This window comes from Molothrus ater, chromosome 3 (assembly GCF_012460135.2).
Source record: "Molothrus ater isolate BHLD 08-10-18 breed brown headed cowbird chromosome 3, BPBGC_Mater_1.1, whole genome shotgun sequence".
Classification (NCBI taxonomy): Eukaryota; Metazoa; Chordata; class Aves; order Passeriformes; family Icteridae; genus Molothrus; species Molothrus ater.
In genome coordinates this window covers 91899766-91920979 of record NC_050480.2, presented here as the reverse complement: position 1 = coordinate 91920979, position 21214 = coordinate 91899766, and positions in this window count along the sequence as shown.

The window sequence follows — 21214 nt, the reverse complement described above, 5'->3', positions numbered from 1 at the left end:
CTATTCAGGAATTTACTGTTCCTATCCCCTGTTTAAGTCTGGAACATTTCATCTTCAATAAATATTTCTATTCGTACATGGTCTTCTGGAAGAGTCCCAGTTTAAATGAAAAGACCAACTTCTTCTAGATTGCCACCTCATTTATACAAGGCTGGCTGGAAAAAGTAAACTGAATGAGTTTGGCCTCATTTTTCTAATCCTTAATTTATGCAGCAATACACATTTACATATTAGTTCAAGAGGGCTTTTTCAGGACTAGCCTCTGAAGAAAGGAAGTACAGGTCTGAACATTTTTGCTTTGCCAATTTCCTTAAAAAGAGAAAAAAAAGGAGCAGAAGTGCTCAGAAAATTTCTGCAAATTCCATCCAGGTGTCATGAACTCAGATAACCCTTTGAAGGATTTTTAAAGAACTAACTTTAAAATAAAAATTATCTGTTGTCTCTTTGGTATTCCTAGATGTTAGAATGTGAAACCATTATTTTTAATATTTTCTGGAAAACAGAAACCTACAAGTAGGAAAGTTGAATATGGGGAGTTGGGATTTTCAAGCCTAGTACACTTGTGTTTCTTCTTATTTTTGCCTTTTTTTAAATAAAAAGAATTAACCATAAGGGACAGGAAAATTTAGTGATGATACTTGAGAATAGACAAGATGAAACACTGAGCTTGAAGGGCAGATGTCAGTGGCACAAAATCCAAGTAGAAGGTGAGTGCTGATGGTAGTTCTCAGGGGGTAATCTGGGGCCAATGAGTGTTTACGTGCACCCTTGGTAATTTACTTTACACATAAAAGCCATATGAATGAAACTGTCAGTAAAGTGCAGGGCAGGGATGCAACTCAGAGGAACCTCATCAAGCTGGAGAAATGGGCTGACAGGAACCTCATGAAGAATAGTGTAAGAGTAACCAGTGCCTGCCAGCTGAGTGAGGGCATCCTTCCCTTCTGGTCAGCACAGCTAGGGGTACATCTGGAGTTCTGGGTCCAGGTCTGGGATCCCCAGTGCAAGAGAGACAAGGACACACACAGGGAGGTACTTCAGTGAAGATCCATCCAGAAGGTGGAACAGTGGAGCCCCTGATGCATGAGGAAACACTGAGAAAAGCTGGCTTGTTCAGCCTGGAGAAAAGGGGTTCAGGAAGATTTCATTGCAAACTTCCACTAGCTGAATGGAAGGTACAGAGAAGCCAGAGCCAGGGCTGCTCTTGGAGTTACAAAGCAAAAGGACAAGGGACACCAGACCTGAGAAGAAGCAAGCAAAATTTAGACTTTGTACAAGGAAACTTTATTTGCTGCGAAGGTTATCAAACACTGTAAGAGGAAGCCTGAAGATATGTGGGTCGTCTTCACCCCTGCAGGCATTCAGAATTCAACTGGATGCAGCTCTGAGCAATTTGCTGAAATTTCACACTTGTCCTAGCTTTGAATAAGGGTTCAGGCAAGAAAACCTTCAGATATCCCTTTCAATGTGCATTATTCTTTGACTGTATGTTATCTTGTAATTCATGATGACTTGCTATGAAAAAAACAGATAACATTACATATAAAAATTTTACTAGCTAGAAAATCTTACAAGACAGGAAAGAAAGATGGGGTTAATAAGAAATGTACATAATATGCCCTCAGTGAATACACAGAATTTTGTACCATACATGAGAGAGAAAGAAGGATACCATGATGAGCAATATCAGGGACTGGACCTGTGCACATATGAGGTTGCTTTGTCCAAGTGGTAAGCAGGAGAGGGTGTGCCCAGGTGATTGTTCCTATGGGCTGAATTCAGTCCATTCCCTGCATGCCATTTAGGCTATTTTGCAGATGATATACCACCATAATATGAAAATACAGTTCTGGTTTATTTTTAATCTAGGCATAATCACAGAATGTGCCACAACCCTCGTAAATCTCATTTGTGGATTGAACTGCTTGTGATTTTTCCATGCTTCTTATGTTTTACATTTGTCCTTTACATAATAGGGAACCTTCATCAAATGCTGATGTAATTACCATTAGAAGCATAAACAATTTCTGAAACAAAGTCAAAGCAGTTGCTAGGGAAAGAAATTATTTGAAGCTTTGAAACATATTTTCCAATTTCCTTGGTCTGTAGTTTTCTTGAAGTACGTAAATGTTAAACACGTACAAATTAATTCTCCGATGGCCTGTCTTAGCAGAGAGCAAATCTGTCAAAGCTTTTGTGGAGAGATAGTCTGCATAAAAGCTATCAACAGTAATTAAAGGTCTCTCCTTCTTTTATACAGTGATTTTCTCCAGCTGTCTAATTGATAGAAGCAAAGTCATTCATCCTTCTCTTCCCCTTCCCCTTCCCCTTCCCCTTCCCCTTCCCCTTCCCCTTCCCCTTCCCCTTCCCCTTCCCCTTCCCCTTCCCCTTCCCCTTCCCCTTCCCCTCCTCCTCCTCACCCCTTATCTTGTCTGGCTTATGGCAAAGTTGTGTTTTAACAAATGAAAATCTAGTTTTTACTGATTCTTCACAATTTTTGGCAAAAGGATGCTGTTCTGATCTCTACACCAGGGTGCAGGCCTAGTCTTTTGGCTTGGGTATATAATTGGGAATATGAAACTGAAATGAATAAAAATTAATGAATTGTCTTTTAAGAGTAAAATGACGTGTTCTTAAAATCTGCTTTTTCCTTCCTCCACTTCTCTTTCATTACCAAAAAAGAAAAAGAAGAGAAGAGAAGAGAAGAGAAGAGAAGAGAAGAGAAGAGAAGAGAAGAGAAGAGAAGAGAAGAGAAGAGAAGAGAAGAGAAGAGAAGAGTTTTTTGATAGTTGTTCTCACCTAAACTCATCATCCTGTCTTTTTTAATCAGCTCATGCAGTATGCTGAAGGGATGGTGCTGATCAGGCAGGGTGTTGTGACTTCAGATTGCAGCTCACTCTGGGCAGATCTTTGAGGCATTTCTGGAAATGTGAATCTTTACAGCAAGCAGAGACAGGGCAGGGGCAGAGAGTTCAGATCCAGACATGCATCACAATGTGAGTGCCGACCCAGTTGAAGCTCACAAAAAGATCTGTCAGCTGGAAAAGCTGCTCTCAGGGTCTGGTAAAATGCTCAGGAAAAACCAAGCGTGCTTTGAACACTGACAGTGCATCACTTGCTGCTTTTATAAATTGAGATAAATTTGGAATCAGGGTCACAGATAAACTCTATGAGCCCAGAGTGAGCACTGGCAGGAATAAGTGGGAAGCACTGCTGTTATGCATTACAAAGATTTAATCTTCCTGGAAACTTTATTTAGCTGGATATTTACTATTGCAGATCATGTGAATACTCAGAAAACCGAGTGCCTGTTAGATAGTTCGGCTTTTCAAATTTTATTTCGGAATATCATCAGAATAGTGAAAGTCTAATATTCAAAATCTAATTTTCTGATGAGTTAAAGAATGGAATAAAGAGGCTGAATTTTTATTTCATTATCTATTAAGATTATTTTTGTTTATTAAAAATTGCTTATAAACTAACTAGTTTGGAAATTTTGCGTATTACTTTCATTTGTACGTTTTGGCTTTGTCCTTCCTTATATATGCTACACTTTCTGAGATGAAAGAAGTGAAGAAGAACAAATCTTTAAGGTAAAATACCAAATTCCATTATAAAAAATAATAAATTGAAAATAGCGCAAATATTTTTGCAAAAGTTTTGGAAATGGAAAATTTTTATTCAAAATGAAATGCATTAAAGAAAATTAGTTGGATCAGAGAAATATAAATAGCATTTATCCAAGTTATAATAATTATTGTTTCTTGCTATCTAAATATATTTATATTATATATATATGTGTATGTGTGTGTGTGTATTTTTATGCATATGTGTATGTGTAGGTGTGTATATGTATATATAATAATAGTTTGTATGGTATTCAATTTTGTATTTGCACATAGAGTCAGAAGAAGGGTAATGAAAAATCAGTCCAGCCTAAATGATTAGATGCTTGCAGTTGTAACTCAATCTGGGAACAAAATTAATTACTTAACATTAATTAATGGTTGACTTAAGAACCAGTAAGGTCAGCTTTGGTGTAACCTGAAGGATTGCAAATTAACAGTTTTATCCTTTAACCTTTTATCTTGGGACTAACAAGATGCTTGCTCCCAATTACTAAGCCATTCCTTTTGTACTTTTAAAATATTGGGGCTACATTATCAAGTGTCCACTTTGAAGTGTGCCTAGTTCTGCCCAGTAAGTGAAAAATTATCAGTGACTCCAAGAAAAATCCTCTTCCCTCAGCAATTACAAAAGATCATAATGACTGCTAGCATGAATACATATAGGAACACTTTGCAGTAGAAATTTTCTTACAATTGTTCTTATACAAGAATGTAGAAAAGAGATTTCTGACTTACCAGCCTTAAATAACTCCTTAAATAACATCAGTTAATAGGTAAGTATGAGGGATGTCTGGATTAAATTATGATTAGTTTTCCATTTATGGTTTCAAAGTTAATATATATATGTTGCAACTTTATTTTCCTTAAGGCAATGAAACTACTCATTGCAGACATGATAGGAAAACTCCCAAATTTATTGCCTGGGAAAAATCTTTGAGAATAACAGAAACTAGTAATGAAAAATATTAATTGCACCTGTTTCCTGTCCCAACAAGAATATTTTCTAATGTTTTTCTAGTTTAATTGGATGTGTCCCAGGCACTGAAGTTTCCCCTTTTGCCTACACAGGATTCTTCTATTGTCTAACAGATTTCATTATCAGGATGTTTTACCTGTTCTAAACTCCCTGTCTTTGTTTCACCCCATTTCTCCTATTAAACATTATTTCCAGACATATCTGCAAAAAAGTGTTTAGTGTGCAAGTGATTAAGCATGAGAGGAGCCATAAATACCAATAATAGACAGTAAAATCTACCCTACTACTTTCTCATTTTCTAAGGTGTTTTTAGTCCTAACACTTAATTGCAGCTGACATTTAGACAGAGCCACATTTTAAACCTCAGGCAGGTAGGGAGCAGTCAGATTAATAGTTCATTACCAAATCCTTCATGTTGGCATAAATCCAGTAAGATATGCTAAAGAGTTGTTATGAATTCTTAAAACCCTTTCTCCCTGGATAATTATGTACAATCATTGGAACATCACTGCTGGCATTCTCAATAGCTCACAATTATGTCAAAGTGAAACTGTCTAATATTTGTCAACATTTTTCTCTTTCATCTTTTAATTTCTCTTCATTTTGTTTTTTCTCATAAATATTTGGTGCCATGGAAGCCACATAATTAGTGCTGAAAGCAACAGTTTAAAATGAAGTGTAGTTCTATTATTAACATAAGCATATGTTTCAAATGGGTAATAACTTACTGCATATTATTTTATCATGTTTCTTTATGGAACTCAAATCCTGAAAGAAGATGACTTGTATAATGTCTTATGAAGACCATTTTAAATTTATTTTTGCCTCATTATAGTGATTTTCAAAACATGTATCATTCTGTCTTACACTGCAATTAGATTCTGATGTTTAATTTTTATTTTAGAGTCTATAAAGGAAATGACTCTGTATAATAATCCTGACGCTTTTGATATAAACTAATGCAAATTAGGGATTTTTTGATGTCAGAGATAAGTAACTGTCCTTGATTAAAAAAAAATTGTGCGAACTTTCAAAAATATTTTTTTCAATACTTTAAGCATATTTTCTGTCTTGAAGATCTGTGAAAGAAAGGAAATTAATTTTTCCATTCTGATTTATTTCAGTTTGAAGATAGTTCATCCATCATGCTGTTAGGAATTTTAGAAAGTACTTCATACCATTTTACTTTTAGGGAGGCAAATAGAAGTAGATGTTGAATGATCTGCTAAAGAACATGCTAATTACTCCACCATATATGCAATTTGCATTGTCATGTGAAATTTGGCTCAGGCAATCAACTTCAAGAATTTTACCCAGAGGTATTTTAAACAGAAATATAACCTGAATATTAATAACAAAAAATAAAATCATAGAGAAAGGTATATTTTAAATTCAAATTTGTACTATAAAACATTTTAAATTAATTTTACTGAAAATTCAAAGTATTAATTACCTCCTCATATCACATTTTCTTGCCTCTGCTATCCAGGCCAATTATTCACACAAATTTATTTCAGAAATGTTGTGAGGGATCATCCAGATGTCCAACTATGACAAGATAAAACTACAAATCAGGATAAGGAAATTTGACCTTGATTTTTTCTCAAGGAACATGTGGTAAAAACTTGAAGGAAAATCATAGGAAATAAGAGACTCAGAGAAATTGTACTAGGCTAGTTTTTCCCTCTTTAATGTCTGAGCCATAGGTCCTGCTTTAGGCATAATTCCTAGGAAAACCAGACTGCTGTAATATTCATAACTGCCTGCAACAGATGTTGAATGCACTTTTCTGCTCTCCCATTCCTACAGATGGAATGTGCATGCTTATGCTCCAGCATACTTGCAAAGGGAGCAGACAGGTCTGTCAGGAGACTCTCACCAAGGAGCATCACAGAAAGCTTCTCTTTTCCTGTACAGACAAAGGCCCCAGGAAGTGGAAGGACTTAATCATGTGTGCATGAATCATGTGCTATTCTCTAACACAAACACGCTCCTGAAGGGGAGTGTGCTCATATCTAAGGTGATAATATTTAAAATAAAGAAGCAGAATTTGAAGGTAAAGGATCTGTCAGCTTCAGACTAACAGCACGTTTTTCTACTCTAAAAGTTCTTTGTTGCAAAAGAAACGTAGAGGTTATAGGGGCATTTCATCTCAGTATTTTTAATTCCCTAAATCCTCTAGGATTACTCCTAGAGGAATAATCCTTACTTGATTTCTTCAAGTAATATGAGGAAACACAGACCTGTGCAAAGAGTGATTCCTGTCCCCTATCTCAGTCATCTGTCTAGGGCATCACCTTGGGATGAGATAAAAGATTTCCATTTTTTTACACTGTCTGCAAAAAAGAATCTGCTGACCACACGAGATTTCAATCATCAGCTTTTAGACAAGAAATTTATTCTATCCATTAGTTTCTCCATCCCTGAGAATCTGGCTTTGAGGCATCTGGGTGCCTATATCTTCTCCCACTGCCCTGCCAATCCTATGTCTCCAGATGTTTCATTAAGCCACAAGAGTTGATGCACACTTTTCAAATTCTCATCAACACAGGCTGCTTTATTCATCCTTTCTAAACTTATCACCAAGTTTCAAGTCGTTCTGTCAGATACACCACACAGCAAAGACACCTCCTAAAGCATCAGGTGAAGAACAAGGGAATGGACTACGCGGTAAATCGTGATCTAATGCAAGGTGTCCCTGCCCATGGCAGAGGTGTTGGAAACAGATGATTTTTAAAGTCCCTTCCAATCCAAACCATTCTATGATTCAGTTCTATGATTCTATGAGTCTTTCATCTTGTGGTAAAGCTCTGTGGCAAAAAAGTAAATCTGCCTGTAAAAGACCAGGTGCTTTCCTAGGTCCCAGGCAAGAAAAGTTAAGGAATTTTAGAGAAGTTGTGTACTGTCCCAAATCTCCATGTCTTCAGCTTCAGATGCTGTAATTAGCCCATGTGCATGGCAGCATGTGCATGGTAATTGCACCCACTCAAAAAAACCCAGAGCAAGAACATTTCTCAAAAACATGACTGCAGCACAAAAGGTATGAGTGTGAAGCACATAGACACACGCTGCCTTCTTGTATGAGAGCACACCCACCAAACAGCTCTGGTGGGAGGAACATGATTTTGGCAGCAATTCAACTATCTGAAAAACCCTTCTCTGAAGCACTGGGCTTTCCCCAGAGATATGAAAGATAGGGCAAAAGCACCTTGAAATCAGCTGCTGTCTTTGGGCTTTGGCAAAAAGTCGTTTTATCTACTGTCAGAAATCAAATCCTTAATGATCTACTGTCAGAAATCAAATTCTTAATGATAATTTTAAGCAAAAATCACCGAAACACTTTTTTTCCAGTCTAAATAACAACTATTCAAAGAGAGGAGTGGCTATAGTCTCAGGAATGTATCAAGTACAAAATAGACAATCCTTTACTGATATACAGCCAAAGAGCAATTTACCAACACTGTTGCAATTACATATTTATTTGTATATGCAAATGTGCACCAAGTTCAACTATTAACCTATACTTCCAAGTCCACCAGTAAACCATGTCTTTAAGTGCCATATTCACATGTCTTTTAGATACCTACAGGTATGGTGGTACCAGCATTTCCCTGGGCAGCCAGTTCCAATGACTGGCAATGTTTTCAGTGAAAGCTTTCTCCTAATAGTCAATATAAGCCTCCCCTGATGTCACTTGAGGTCATTTTGTCTTGTCCTTTCACATGTTGTTTGGGAGAAAGGATTGACCCTCACCCGGCAGTACTGACATGGATGCATTTCTGAACTTTCACAGCCATCTAATTTTAGGCCATCACTACAAACTGTGAGACAACTGTACACAGTGCAGTGAGTGTGAGAACAACTGCACCCATTCAAACACAGGAAGACATACCAATTGTTATGAGATGGCTTAAAAGAATAGATGGAATATATTGGATTAAGAAAGAAAGTGGATAAAGTAAGAAAGTGAAATTTAGACCTAGACCGCAGCATAGAACAGATGCATAGGTCGAATAACTAGAATTCACCATGTAGGGCTACTACCTTAATAGTGAATGCACACATCAATTTCTGCCTCAGAAAGGGAAGGGACAAATTGCATTAAAACTACCAGATCATCTTTTGATCCATTATCACAGAGAACTGCAAACAAATCAAATTCCAAGCAAGTAATTTTTTTTTCCCAAACAGTCATGTTATGCAAATTCTCCTGTGAACCATGGATTACTATTGAGATTCCAGGCAAAAGCTGTCTGTGATGTCTACATAACAGAGTGCACATCAAACGTCAGGATAAAAATCTGCAGTGATAAGGTACTGAGTTGGGACTGCCATGCAGGGACAGATGCCAAGATAATAGCACAAAAACTGTGCTGAGCTGGTTCTCTGTCTGGAATGGAAGATGTGGACTACTGAAGTTGTAAGTTACACAGTAACCTGAAGATGGGAGTGCTGCTGGGGAGAAAGGCAGGTGTCTTCTTGAAAGACACTACAGTGCAGTTTCTTGCAAAGCAAAATTGACATCAGAAGCTATGAGAAACCAGCAAAAAAAAAAGTGTGCCATTTAAGTTGAGGCTTTGTCTGAGAACAATGAGGTCTCTTAGGTCATGTCATGAGCAGAAATGAAAGACATAACTATGTCAACAAGGAGAAGTGCTAAACTCTGGTGACATGTTTAATCAACATGTAGAGGATGCTTGCACAGGATTCTATGAAAGTCTGCATCCTGAGGTAAATATATCACATTTTTGCCTAAGGAGCTTATAAAAAGTCGCTTAATCTCCAAATCTAGGTTTTATTGGAATGTAAAATCCTAAACTAGAACAAAAGACCTAACTCAAACTCTGAATAGAAAATACCTGTACTCTGATAGCTAAGATAGATGACAATATGAGGTTTAAAAACCAATCCTTCTCACTCCTTTCTGCTGTCTCCTTGAATGAAGGACCTCTTCTTCTACACTTATTGTCCTCCACACTTATTCTGTGCTTTCCCAGGTTGCAAGCACTGCATACACTGTTTTTTTCCTGAAGAGGCTTTGCTCTTTGTGGAAATCCTCCAGCCTGAGTTCATGAGCAGACCTTGTGTCTCCCATCTCTTGCTCTGCCCTCATCCAGAGATGATCTGCATGATTGGCACAGCCACCAACTCTTAAGATGATTTTGGCCAAACATTTACCCACCTCTGGTGATTAGTCAAACCCTTGCATGAAGTAAAGCAGTACCCTGTAAGGCAGAAATAAACATATTGACCAGAAGAGTTTCCATCTCTGTATCAGTTATGCTGGTCTTTCTAGCTGTACATATTGAGAGAAGGGCTTGATACCACCAGCAGTATTGTCTTACATTCCAAAGATGGAATACCAGCAAAAACCAAGTGTTACAAACATGTGAGCCCTTAAATCATTTGAAAAGGGCAACCACATTCCTTTGCACTTTTCATGTAAGTGAATGCATCAGTGCAATATCTGCGCACAAGGTTTTGGAAACTCCTTCTTGTCTGTGATATGGCACTCTTAAATGCTGCAGGTTGATATCTACACCTCTCAGACTTCTGCTTTGAAGGATTAATTTGTGTTTTTTCTCACCCCTCAGCATTTATCTTCATTCACTGTAGTTACTCTCACAAATTATTTCCTCTTGTGCATATGTGAGTATAGGTGCGAGTGAGTGCACCCCTTTCATATCTCAGTTGTAAAAGAGCCCAGTACAGCATTATGAAAATTGAAAGCACTGTTAATGAGTTGTATATTAATAGAGTCTCCTTTAAACTTCTGTGTCTTTCACTATAAAGTTTATTTTATGGTTTCCCTATCTCTTGTTCCAGCTACAGCTAACTTTTGCAAGTAGGAAATGACAGATCAGCTGTCAGACGGGAGTCACTAGATTGCCATCCCTAACATTAGTGGAACAGCAAAATTATTCTGAAATTAGCATGTATGGATGGGATTCAACTGTATTTTCTAACACAGATGTCTAAAGTTTATTCAAGATTGAGAAAATCAAAAGTGTGCCAGTGTTAGCACCATCTTTAGTAACAACAATTTTAAGCATGCATTGTTTCTCCACTTTCACTGGTTTTATGAGTAACTCATTTTGCTGTTAGGGCAAGAAATGCAAGACTGATGCTCTGCTAAAAGCGCCTTAGCCTGGAATGTCATCAAACATTAGGTGATCTGGACTCCACAGTCTTGTTTTGTAGAATTGAAATGTCTGAGATATCTTTCAGTGTCCTGCAGGGTCAGAACAGTCCTAAGTCCCCTCTAATTCAATGAAAGCCAATGAGTGCTGTCAACACACAGGGAAAAAGTATTGCCAACTTCAGAACCAATTAAAATCTTTAAATAGCCCCCTTCTTTTTCCTATGGTATAATCAGAATTCTGTGCAGTTGACATACCCGAAGGATGGGATGGCATCCAGAGGGACCTGGACAAACTCAATAGAAGTGGATTCCTGGGAATCTCATAAGATTTAACAGACCCAGTGCAAGGTGCTGCACCTGGGTCAGGACAACTGGCAGTATTGGGGGATTTGTGAGGGATGTATTCATCCCCCAGAGGTCAGGTTGGATGGAGCTCTGAGCAGCCTGATCTAATGAAAGGTGTCCCTGCCCATGGCACAGGGGTTGGAAACAGATGATCTTTAAAGTCCCTTCCAATCCAAACCATTCTATGATTCAGCTCTATGAGTCTATAAGTCATTCATCTTGTGTTAATTTTCTACTTACTGGTGAAGTCATGTTCTTCCTGCTGTGTTCTTTTTTCCTAAAGTCATTCAGTGGTCAAGTCTCCCAATCTGTGCCATTTTTCACATCCTTTTCCTCTTTCTGAATTTGCTTTGTGGGCACTGCTCCCATATTTGTTGCAGCTCTTATGCCACTGAAATGATTCATCATCACCAGCTGGCCCTGTTTGAAGGGGCAGAGCACCAGAGAGTGAGAACTAGCAGATCAAATAATGTGGAATCAAATTTTTCAGATGTTCCCAGCTTCCAGGCTGTCCTAGAGAGTTAAAGGCACTCCACATCCACTCAAGGCTTCCCTGTGCTTGCGATCATAGCTTCATTTCTGGGAATCCCACTCATACAGGACCTGGGTGGCATAGTTAAGCAGAGGGAGCTTGCTTCAAAAAAGAGAAAGAAAAGGGCACTGGGAGAAGGATGGTGTGTAATATTTTGTAGAGAGTAATGAATATTATTTGCTGTGTTCAGTTTTTGGGGAGGGTGTTGGTTTGTTTTTTTTTTTTAAAGGGAGAGTAAAAGGAGAAGTTCTATATGACAGGTTTTTTAATGAGGCAAAACAGAGACTAGGACTTCTAGTCTAGAAATTCTCAGAAAAGTAGCAGAAAATTGGAAAGGAAATTTAAAATTATTTAGTAAAATTCTCTTAATTCCTTGCGTAAAATACTTTTCAGAGTTAAAATCTCTCACTACAATTCAGTTTCCATCAATTACTTTCCAACCTGGAATAAATGAAATTGAGATAATTGGGGAAGCACACACACAAAAGTTTTACCCATTTTATCTAGCCCTTTAAATCATACATTTACTTAAGCAGGCTTGTTGATGCTCTAGAGAGCTCCCTTAAGAAGGTCTTGAACAAGAAGCAAGAAAGCAGATATACTCAACTATCCCAGCTCTAATTCCCCTTCAGACAATTCAGAATAAAGATCAAATCTGAGGCTGAAAAAAACAATAAAATGCAGTATTTAGATACTGCATTATCTTATGGATTAAAAAAATGTCTGAATATGGTTATAACTCCGCTAACCAATGCCTGAAGTACAAAAAAGGTTTGAAATAGTCAAAGGAAATATACAGCCTCAGCTTCCAACAAAAAAGATAATTTCTGTAGCTGTCATGCTTTGATGCCTTTCATATTTATTTTTTATCAGGTTTACTCATTTGGTGTTGATTGGGCATGACTTTCAAAGCATGCACAGGCAGTGCATTCTAATTTTGTCTACCTGAGTAGATAAAACTGCATCAGAATTACTCTTGCTCTAATTATTCAAGGATTGAGTGCAAATTAATAGCATGTGATGCATGTCATCCTAATAAAGAAAATACCTTGAATTTCTGTTTCTTGGGTTTTATATCTCAAATTGAGTGCTGGATGCTTTCAGAGAAATGTTCACAATGACCCCAGAACAATTCTGCAATTTATGAATATGATAACAAAAAAATCAAATCCAGAGAAGAATTATTTGATATATAGGTATCCTGTGAACATATCTACTTGCTGAATTCAATTATTTAATGCAAATTACTTAATATTCATATGCACCAAATGTGGGAAAGGAAGAACACATGAAGTCATAAAAACTGGTATAAAAGTTCATTATTAGTTTTAAAAATACATTAAAAATTAAACTTCCAATAAATCTTAGGAAAAGCTTTTTGACAGCAAGACTATTAAACAGCCTCTAGGGAAGTGAAAAGAAAACTAGATATTAGAGTCATCTAAAACTGGACAAGACACAGGAAGTTGGAATGATTGGCTTAGGTCTGTATTAGAAATATGGAGAACTAGAATATGTCATCAATTACAAGATTATGTAGTTTATGCAGACATGTGCCACAAATACCTTCACTTGTGATGCAGGTGTACATTTTCTGGACATATATAATTCCTTTGGGATACAATTATCCCCAGTTACACTGGGAATGAAATAAAGCATTGTGTGGGAAAGTGAGCTACTGAAATCCATGCTGAAAATGGATACGGGAGTGATAGATTTGTTTTGCTGGGCACCTGGTGTCCAGTCTGGGTCAACCCATTGCAACAGACCACTTCTGTAGGACTCACTTGGTGAATATTTCCATTCTTTATTACTACTTCATTGCATATTATAACTCTAAGGCTGTACTGTTCACAGAATATAGTAACCAGAGCAAAAGTTATCAAATACATATCCTTTGCTTTCTTCCTGAATAATATTATATAGAATCACAGAATGCTAATTCCCTTCTTCTGGTCTCCTTCCTTTTCTTTTTCCTCAACTCTAGACAAGCTGGAGAATGACAGTCTCAGTTGCTGAGAGCTTTTAGTAAGAACCAGAGATTTTTCTAGTTTAATGCTAAAAAACTTAACACAAAGAGAAATCTTATTGGCCAGATGTTTGGGCAGATATCCTTCCTGATAGACAGTTTACAAGCAAAAATTGAAATGAAAATTTGATGGCAAAAAGCAGACAGTTTACCAGCAAAAATTGAAATGAAAATTTGATGGCAAAAAGCATAGTATTTTTTGATAACAAAGAATTTATGCTTTTGGTATTTATCTGGATATAGAATAACTGCATAGAAATAGAAACTCCCTCTTCCCTTGAATTCTTGTTTACAGTTTTATCAGGCTGAGGAAACAAGCTCCAATAGTACATTTGATGGTAAGGGTATATGCAGCATTTTATACTGAATACTGAAAAAACTTCAGTGAGGAACCATGGCTCCATGAGCCTGTAAACCTGCAAAACCAGGTTTTTATGTTACTGTTGCACTTGAGAATGTCCAAAGGCCCCTAATCTTCCACTTATATTATTGCCTCTAGATTTCTGATTCTGCAAAAGACTTCAATTAATTCTAGACTCTGAAAAGGAATCATGAAAATGGTATATAAACATAATGAAGAACTAGAAAATTTGTAATTATTTTGGATAAAGAAACCAGATAAATAAAGGGTTCATAATATTCTGATTATATGTTTAAATAAGTGACATTTTGAAATCAACAATGCATAAATACAATATGAGTCACATATGAATAACTCAGCATCTCCAAGGGTTGCTTTCTTGGAACATTGCATTAATTATTGAAACATTACTTAGAAATTATAACCTAAGAGAAAGTTAAACCCTAACAATCTTAACAGAAGAAATATGCTAATGTTAAACAGTGTTATGAAGTGACAAATATCAGTGTTGGTGAAATTAAAATTAGTGAGAAAAAGAATTGAAAAGTTAAAAATATTAAAAATTGGACCAGATTTATTAGTGGCCCCTAGATCCTTACTGGTTCTTATGGTGTAAATCTAAGTGCTAAAAGAAGCTGATAAGAAGCTGGGAAAGCCAATTTCCATTTGCTTCTAACTAATATCTGCATTAAGGTTACTGGCTGAAATTAATATACCAAAGCCTGATTATTAGCTTGAGTCTTTGAAGAGCAGGAATCTGTTGAAAATATCAAGTCAAAATGAGAAACAATATTCTAAATGTAATATGTCACAAATGGGAGGGAAAAAATGTATTTTCCACTGTGAAAGACCTTACTTTTTTTTCTGAGATACATGTACCCACAAAAAACAAAAAAAAAAAACCCAACCCTTAACAAACCCAAAACTAACCAAGAACTGCAAACCAACACTTATATTTGGAAAAATTGAAAAATTATGCAATTTGCCTTCTAGGTAAAACAATGCTAAGCAACTCAGTTCTCCATAGGCTCTATATGTAGTAAACAGTTTGAAATAATTACAGCATCTGAATATGTTTCAGTCTAAAAATAATGGCTTTTTCTTACACTGGATGCTGAAAACTCATTCCAGTGTCAGAACTGAAATCAAGCTGAGTCTTTTGTCAGTGCTTTTGATTTTTTCAAAGTGTTCATTTGGCACAAAGCACAAAGATGTGGGTGAGCTTTGAGAATGAAATACAGAAGGTGGCAGAGTAGATTAGGGGATGGCTGGAGTTCTTAGGGAACAGCTGATGATCTGAAGGACATACTCAGAGTGAGATGCTAATAGTAGCACATGATAGCAAAAGAGGTGAAAGTATCATCCTTTAAAGGAGACAAGAAGAGCAGACTTTCAGTAAATGTAATCAATCATTTGTATTTGCTTGTCAGGGACACTGTCTGCTTCAATTCATGCCTGTGGGCTTTAGGTAAGGTCATGATCCACAAGCATTCCATTAAGCAAAAGTTTCAGTTCACTGTTGCCTTAGAAGTTATTTCTCATTGTTTCCCCTCCCCTGGTGCAGCTAATCAGTTCAAGTGTCCCAGTGCCATGGTGCTCTTTGGACAAGGCTGTGATGGGAGCAAAACCAGCTCACCTTATCCATGGCAGCAGAAACAAAAGCAGCAATGCTTAGGAGAAGGACAAAATATTTTTGTTAAAGGGACTGACGATTTTCTGGTCAAAGAGTGAAGTACTGTGCAGTAAGAAGTATTGCTTTGCTGATGGCAGCAGGTAATGCTGCAAGAGAAAAGGTGGCACCTTGCTTGTGAGAAGGGCTGCAGGAAGAGAACGATGGACTTGATGCTGGAAGTCTGCAGCAGAGCAATACCACTGAATAAAATCCTTTCCATTAATTTACTGACCTGACAATGTCTTAAAGGCTGGCGTTTCTTCCCTTGCTGCTTAGCACAATGAGCTGTTTCACAAGCTCATTATAGTACCTCTGCATAATGTATTGCTATTCTACCTATCCCTTTTGGAGTTTCCAGATTCTATTTTGTGCATGATAAACAATATGTCCATGTGGGGCTTTTTGAAAGGTGATGTGTTCCAAATTCTCACTGTGCTTCCATCCACCCAAGAAGTCTCCTCTATTAGCATGAAAGTTTTCTGCTGAACCATTTCCTTAACATTCCCTATTTTGCTCCAGTAAGACCATCAGTAACTGTTCTCTCTCTTAGTGTGGTTCTTATACAAATGGTTGATGACATCCCTGGTTAACATTATTTAATAGAGCAAGAAAAATGAGTGTATATGAAAGAATATGATCTAATGTACCCTGCCATTTGAAACAGCTGGCAGTCCTTGCTGGCAAATTCCTAATTCTCCCCTCTAATTCTGTTCTTGGCTCTATACCCTCATTCTCCAGATAAGATTTTCACATGGTGGAGTTCTACATAATCAGTCATACCAAGAATTATATTCTTACTCTTCACAAAGCACAGTATGGTTTAAAAGCAAAAGTGGTGTGCTGAATATAGACTGCAATCACAGGAGATATAAAAAGCAGCACCTTCAGAGGAAGCTACTGCAGGTCTGGCTTGGATCTTCCCTGGTGGTAATGAAAGACCACCAATTCCAGCAGGAAAAAAAAATCCCTCATAAATACCATTCCAAATACAGAAAGAATACAAAGAATACCAATATTCTTTCTGTGATACCCAAAACTCTACATTTTTCCCAGATCCATAAACCCCAGCCATGATATGGTAGAATTTATTATTAACAAAACTAACTAAATCCTTCTGCTTCAAGTTTTATTTTCTAAACATGTACTGTTCCCTTTAGAGAAGGTATTTCTGAGATCAAAACCACACTATATATTCTCTGCTAGATACATCTGAAGCCTCTCACCAGATCTTATACACTACAAAGTTCTCAGATCATTACTTCACCATTTATTGTAATTAATTTCTTGGCATTCAATCTGTTAAGAATAGCACAAAACAAAGCTAAGGATTCATGTTTGTCTTCTGATGATCTTCTTTACCAACATGAAAATAACAATAAATATGTTACAAAGAGCTGGATTTCAGACTTTTTAATCAGAACAGCAGACAAAAACCTTTTTTTCATACCACTCATAAGAGAAAGTAATTAGAACAGCATTTCAGTTGTGTTTACATTCTAACCACAAATTAGGAAAAGCTACCTACAGTCTGACATTCCTAAACAAGTAGCTGCACAGAGTGCCAGCTAAACATACGAATGCCTGGGATGGGGAGAGAGATGGCAAATACTTAGGAGCAGGTTTATAGATACTGTATCTAAAAGAAGAGTTCTTTGCAGTCCATTTTATTCTAATTTGTTGATGTGTCATCATGCAGAAGTATCAAATGCTGATTTGAACCAGGCATGCAAGTGCCAGCAACACAAAGCTGGAGTTTGTACAAAAAGCTTCTGGTGGATGACAGTACTGAGAGAAACAGGTGCTCATTTTTTATTGTCATCCATAGCACTGCTTCCTTCTGTTTGCTTGCTACACAACCATTCAAGTAGGTTTTTTTTCTTTATGAAGCATAATTTGCTGCCCCATCTAGTTTCCATACATTGTTGCTTGAAATAACACATGACACTGATAACATGTGAAAGTTTTTTCAAGATTTTCACTGCAGAGAATTGTAGAGCAGGAGAAGATTCAAAGTTCAGCAGATAAAGTTCTGCTGCCTCATTCTTGATTGGTTCATATCTGGGGAAGATTTTCCATCTTTACAAAGCATTTATGGTTTTAAGAAGTCATAGAAGTGGTTTTTTTTTACATTCACTTCACAGGTGTAAAAATTATCCTCGCTGAAAACCAGAGAAGATGTAAGGAGTGTAAGGAATGTAAGGAATTTTAATATTATTTTCCTTTACCAATTGAAATAATTATCCATAACCATTAATTACCCATATTTATAGGGAAAAAAATCATCCCATTGCTCACTGTCTAATCCAAGGGAGTGAAAACAGTAGCTTGCAGTCCTTCCAAGTGATATCTTGGAGATGCATGGAAGTGATTCATAAGGAAGACATTTAACCAATAGGGATAACATATTGAGACTATAGCTCAATGTGATTAGAGGAGTAGAAGCTGAGCACAATGTATCTTCTGCTTTCCAAATAAAGGATCTGTCCAAAAATAATCCTGCTTTCAGAAGTGAAAAATCCATTACCAGACTTTTAATGACATCACTTCTGAGGTACTCCCCTGGAAAGGTACTCCTAAACATTTGAAATCTTGACAAAATGCTGTAACATCTACTCTGAATACATTTCCTCTTGATGACATTTTTGGCAAATTGGCTTGTTGAAAATGGGGAAATAACCTATTTTCCAGGAATAATGGCCAACCACTGACTCTAGTCTCAGCAGTCAGTGCCAAGCGTTTTTATGTTTCTTTGTAAATCAAAAAATCCAGGAAACAAAAGACACCTTTAACAGATAACACTGACATTTTAAGCCAGCAACCAGATGTGACTTTAAGGTTAAGGAGTCTATGAATTTCCAGTATCAGCTTTATCTCCTGATACTTCCATTTGTACAGCACAGTAAAAACTGATGGATGAAACCATATCTCCTTAACATGCTTACCAGAAAACAAAACAAACAAAACAAACAAACAAAACAGCACAAGTTACACAATACATGAAAAAATTAAGCATATACAGAACCCTCTCTGCTGCACAGACTAAGCAACTAGTCTTCTTGGAAAAGCAATTATTCTGATCTGCTGTTTAGTTTTTTTCATCTGTACACTTATTGGTTCCATGTCATTAATCATTGGATTGTACCCTCATATTGCCAAATTTTCAAAATATTTAGTTCTTATCTAGACAGTAGGGAAGTCAGCTTTCAGCACTCAGTGTCAAGTGTCAAACAAGAAAATAATGGTGAGTTTTTTAAACCTCTGAGAACTCTGAGAATTTTCGTTTTTATATATGCACTTCAAAGGATAAGATCATTATTTACTTTTTTTTAATTTGTCAAAATTTATCACTCCAGCTCCAGATTTTGAAAGCTTCCAGTCAGTGGTTTTCTCTGATGCTGGTTATATCTTCTCTCTCAAATTCATAAAAAATTAAATATATTTACAGTCTGATGTAGCAAATGAAGTGCATGCCTCATGCACTCAGATTTCCCTTTGCCGAGCATTTGGTTAGCATTTCAGGATGAATTTTCCTTTGGGTGCCACTGCCACATGAAAATGCAGGGTAGTCTAGACACAAAACTTATTGAAGAGAGACAAACTGAGGCTACAGGATCTTTTCTTTCACATTTTACATCTGTGAATCTGTCCAACTTTTCCACATTGCAGTAGAGACTGATGTGTTTCTTACTTACACAGGATGGTCCAAACCTGAACTAAGTCTACTTTAGTAAATATGTGTGAATCCCATTCTCTAGCCCTGAGAGCAACACAATCTGCTTCCTGCCCAAACAGATAAAAATATTTCTCCTTCCAGTGGCCTCCAAACTTCCAACAGGAGACCACATTGGCCTGTTTTATCCCCCACATCAAGTCAAGTTATTGTTTAAAAGTGCAGTCATTATTATGGGCTGACACTCTACCCAGCCATTCCACAATATAGAAAACAGCAACTGAGCCTGGTTAGCCTTACACTACAGATACCATCAATACACAGGCTGGCAATGGTGTGAACTTCTTATATATTTGGTAGGTAAAAATTCCATTTAGGTTTCAATTGAGAAATTTTTCCATTTTTGAGAAAAATCACATTATTCAGGAAATAATATTCTCTGCACTCTTAAAACCTGCAACAGTTTCCATTCTTCTAAAGTGTAGTTGACAAGTAATTTTTTATCATTCTGGATATTATTTTTAGCCATAATTATAGACAGGAGGGATGCTGTCTTCTCCAGTATCTTTTTGGGTTTTTTTCAAATGGGAACCACCCTATGAAACATCTTTCTTTTTAGTTATGGTCATGCTCATCTTAGTCTGGTCCAACAGGCAAACAAATGCTGCTTTCTTTTGAAGAGATGATGGAATTGGTAGCTACCCAACAACAGGGTGTGCCTGCACAGAATATATTCAGGAAAAAGCACAGAAATACCCTGCAATTAAAAAGTACACTTAGAAATAAAACACCCTGACCATTATTCCCTTTGGATTCCTCTCATGACTGCATGAAAAATGAAAAAAAATTATTGCAGAAGAACTACTACATCAAAACAAAATCATGAATAGAGTTAAAAGCTATAAACAGCCAGTAAATGAAAAGGGAAACATCAGCAGTTTGGAACATGTAACATTCCTCAGAGGGTTTGTAATGTGGGAAGAAAAAAAGCATTACAGAACATAAAAATATCCCCAGTTTGTGTGGAAGTGTCTGGGTTTTACATTCAGTGATTTAACAGTAGGTGTAATGTTCCATATTGGTGTTAATATTTATCAAGCTGTTGATCCTGCAAATTTAAGAAAGAATTAGGTTTGGAAATCCACCCCAAAAATATTATACATTACATTGATGAAGAGAGAGATTTTTTATATAAATCAGAATAACAAATGCTACTCTGTGCGAGCTGTTGCATTCAGTATGATTATTTTTGTGTGAAGTTCTGAGATGAAAGCTTCCTGAATGTCTATCATATTTGCTCTGTGTGCATCGTGTGCACTCATATTGTCATTGTGTTTAAATCTTGCATAAGTCAAACCCCAATTTATCTGTGCAGACATGATTTGCTTATTGCTCAAATTGGTTTACTTTTGCTCTTTTCATTGCTAAAGCTGCTGCAGCTTAACTTAGGATCTTTTCAGATGTTTTCCTTGGCCATCTTAAAATGAAACCATAGGGTTATAAATGTTGATTGTCTCACCAGTTGAGGGAGCAGCCCATGGTGGGGGTTTTATGGGGGTGCCCATAAAACCATTCAGCTCCCAAGGGACAGAGATTTGCTGGAACCTTGTGCATGACGCTGGCAGCCCACATTCCATTGCCATGGCCCACATTCCATTCCATGGCATTCCATGCCATGGCAGCTCCATTCACATGGCACTGAGCATGAGGACATCACCTAAAATCAGCAGAGAGAGCTCATACATTGTAAGAATCAGAATGTGCTAGTAATACCAACTCAGCTTTGTCAAATAGCTCTCTCAGACCTCATGCAGCATAAATTGAATTGATCTTTCTCCTTCAGTGGCAAGATCTAAAC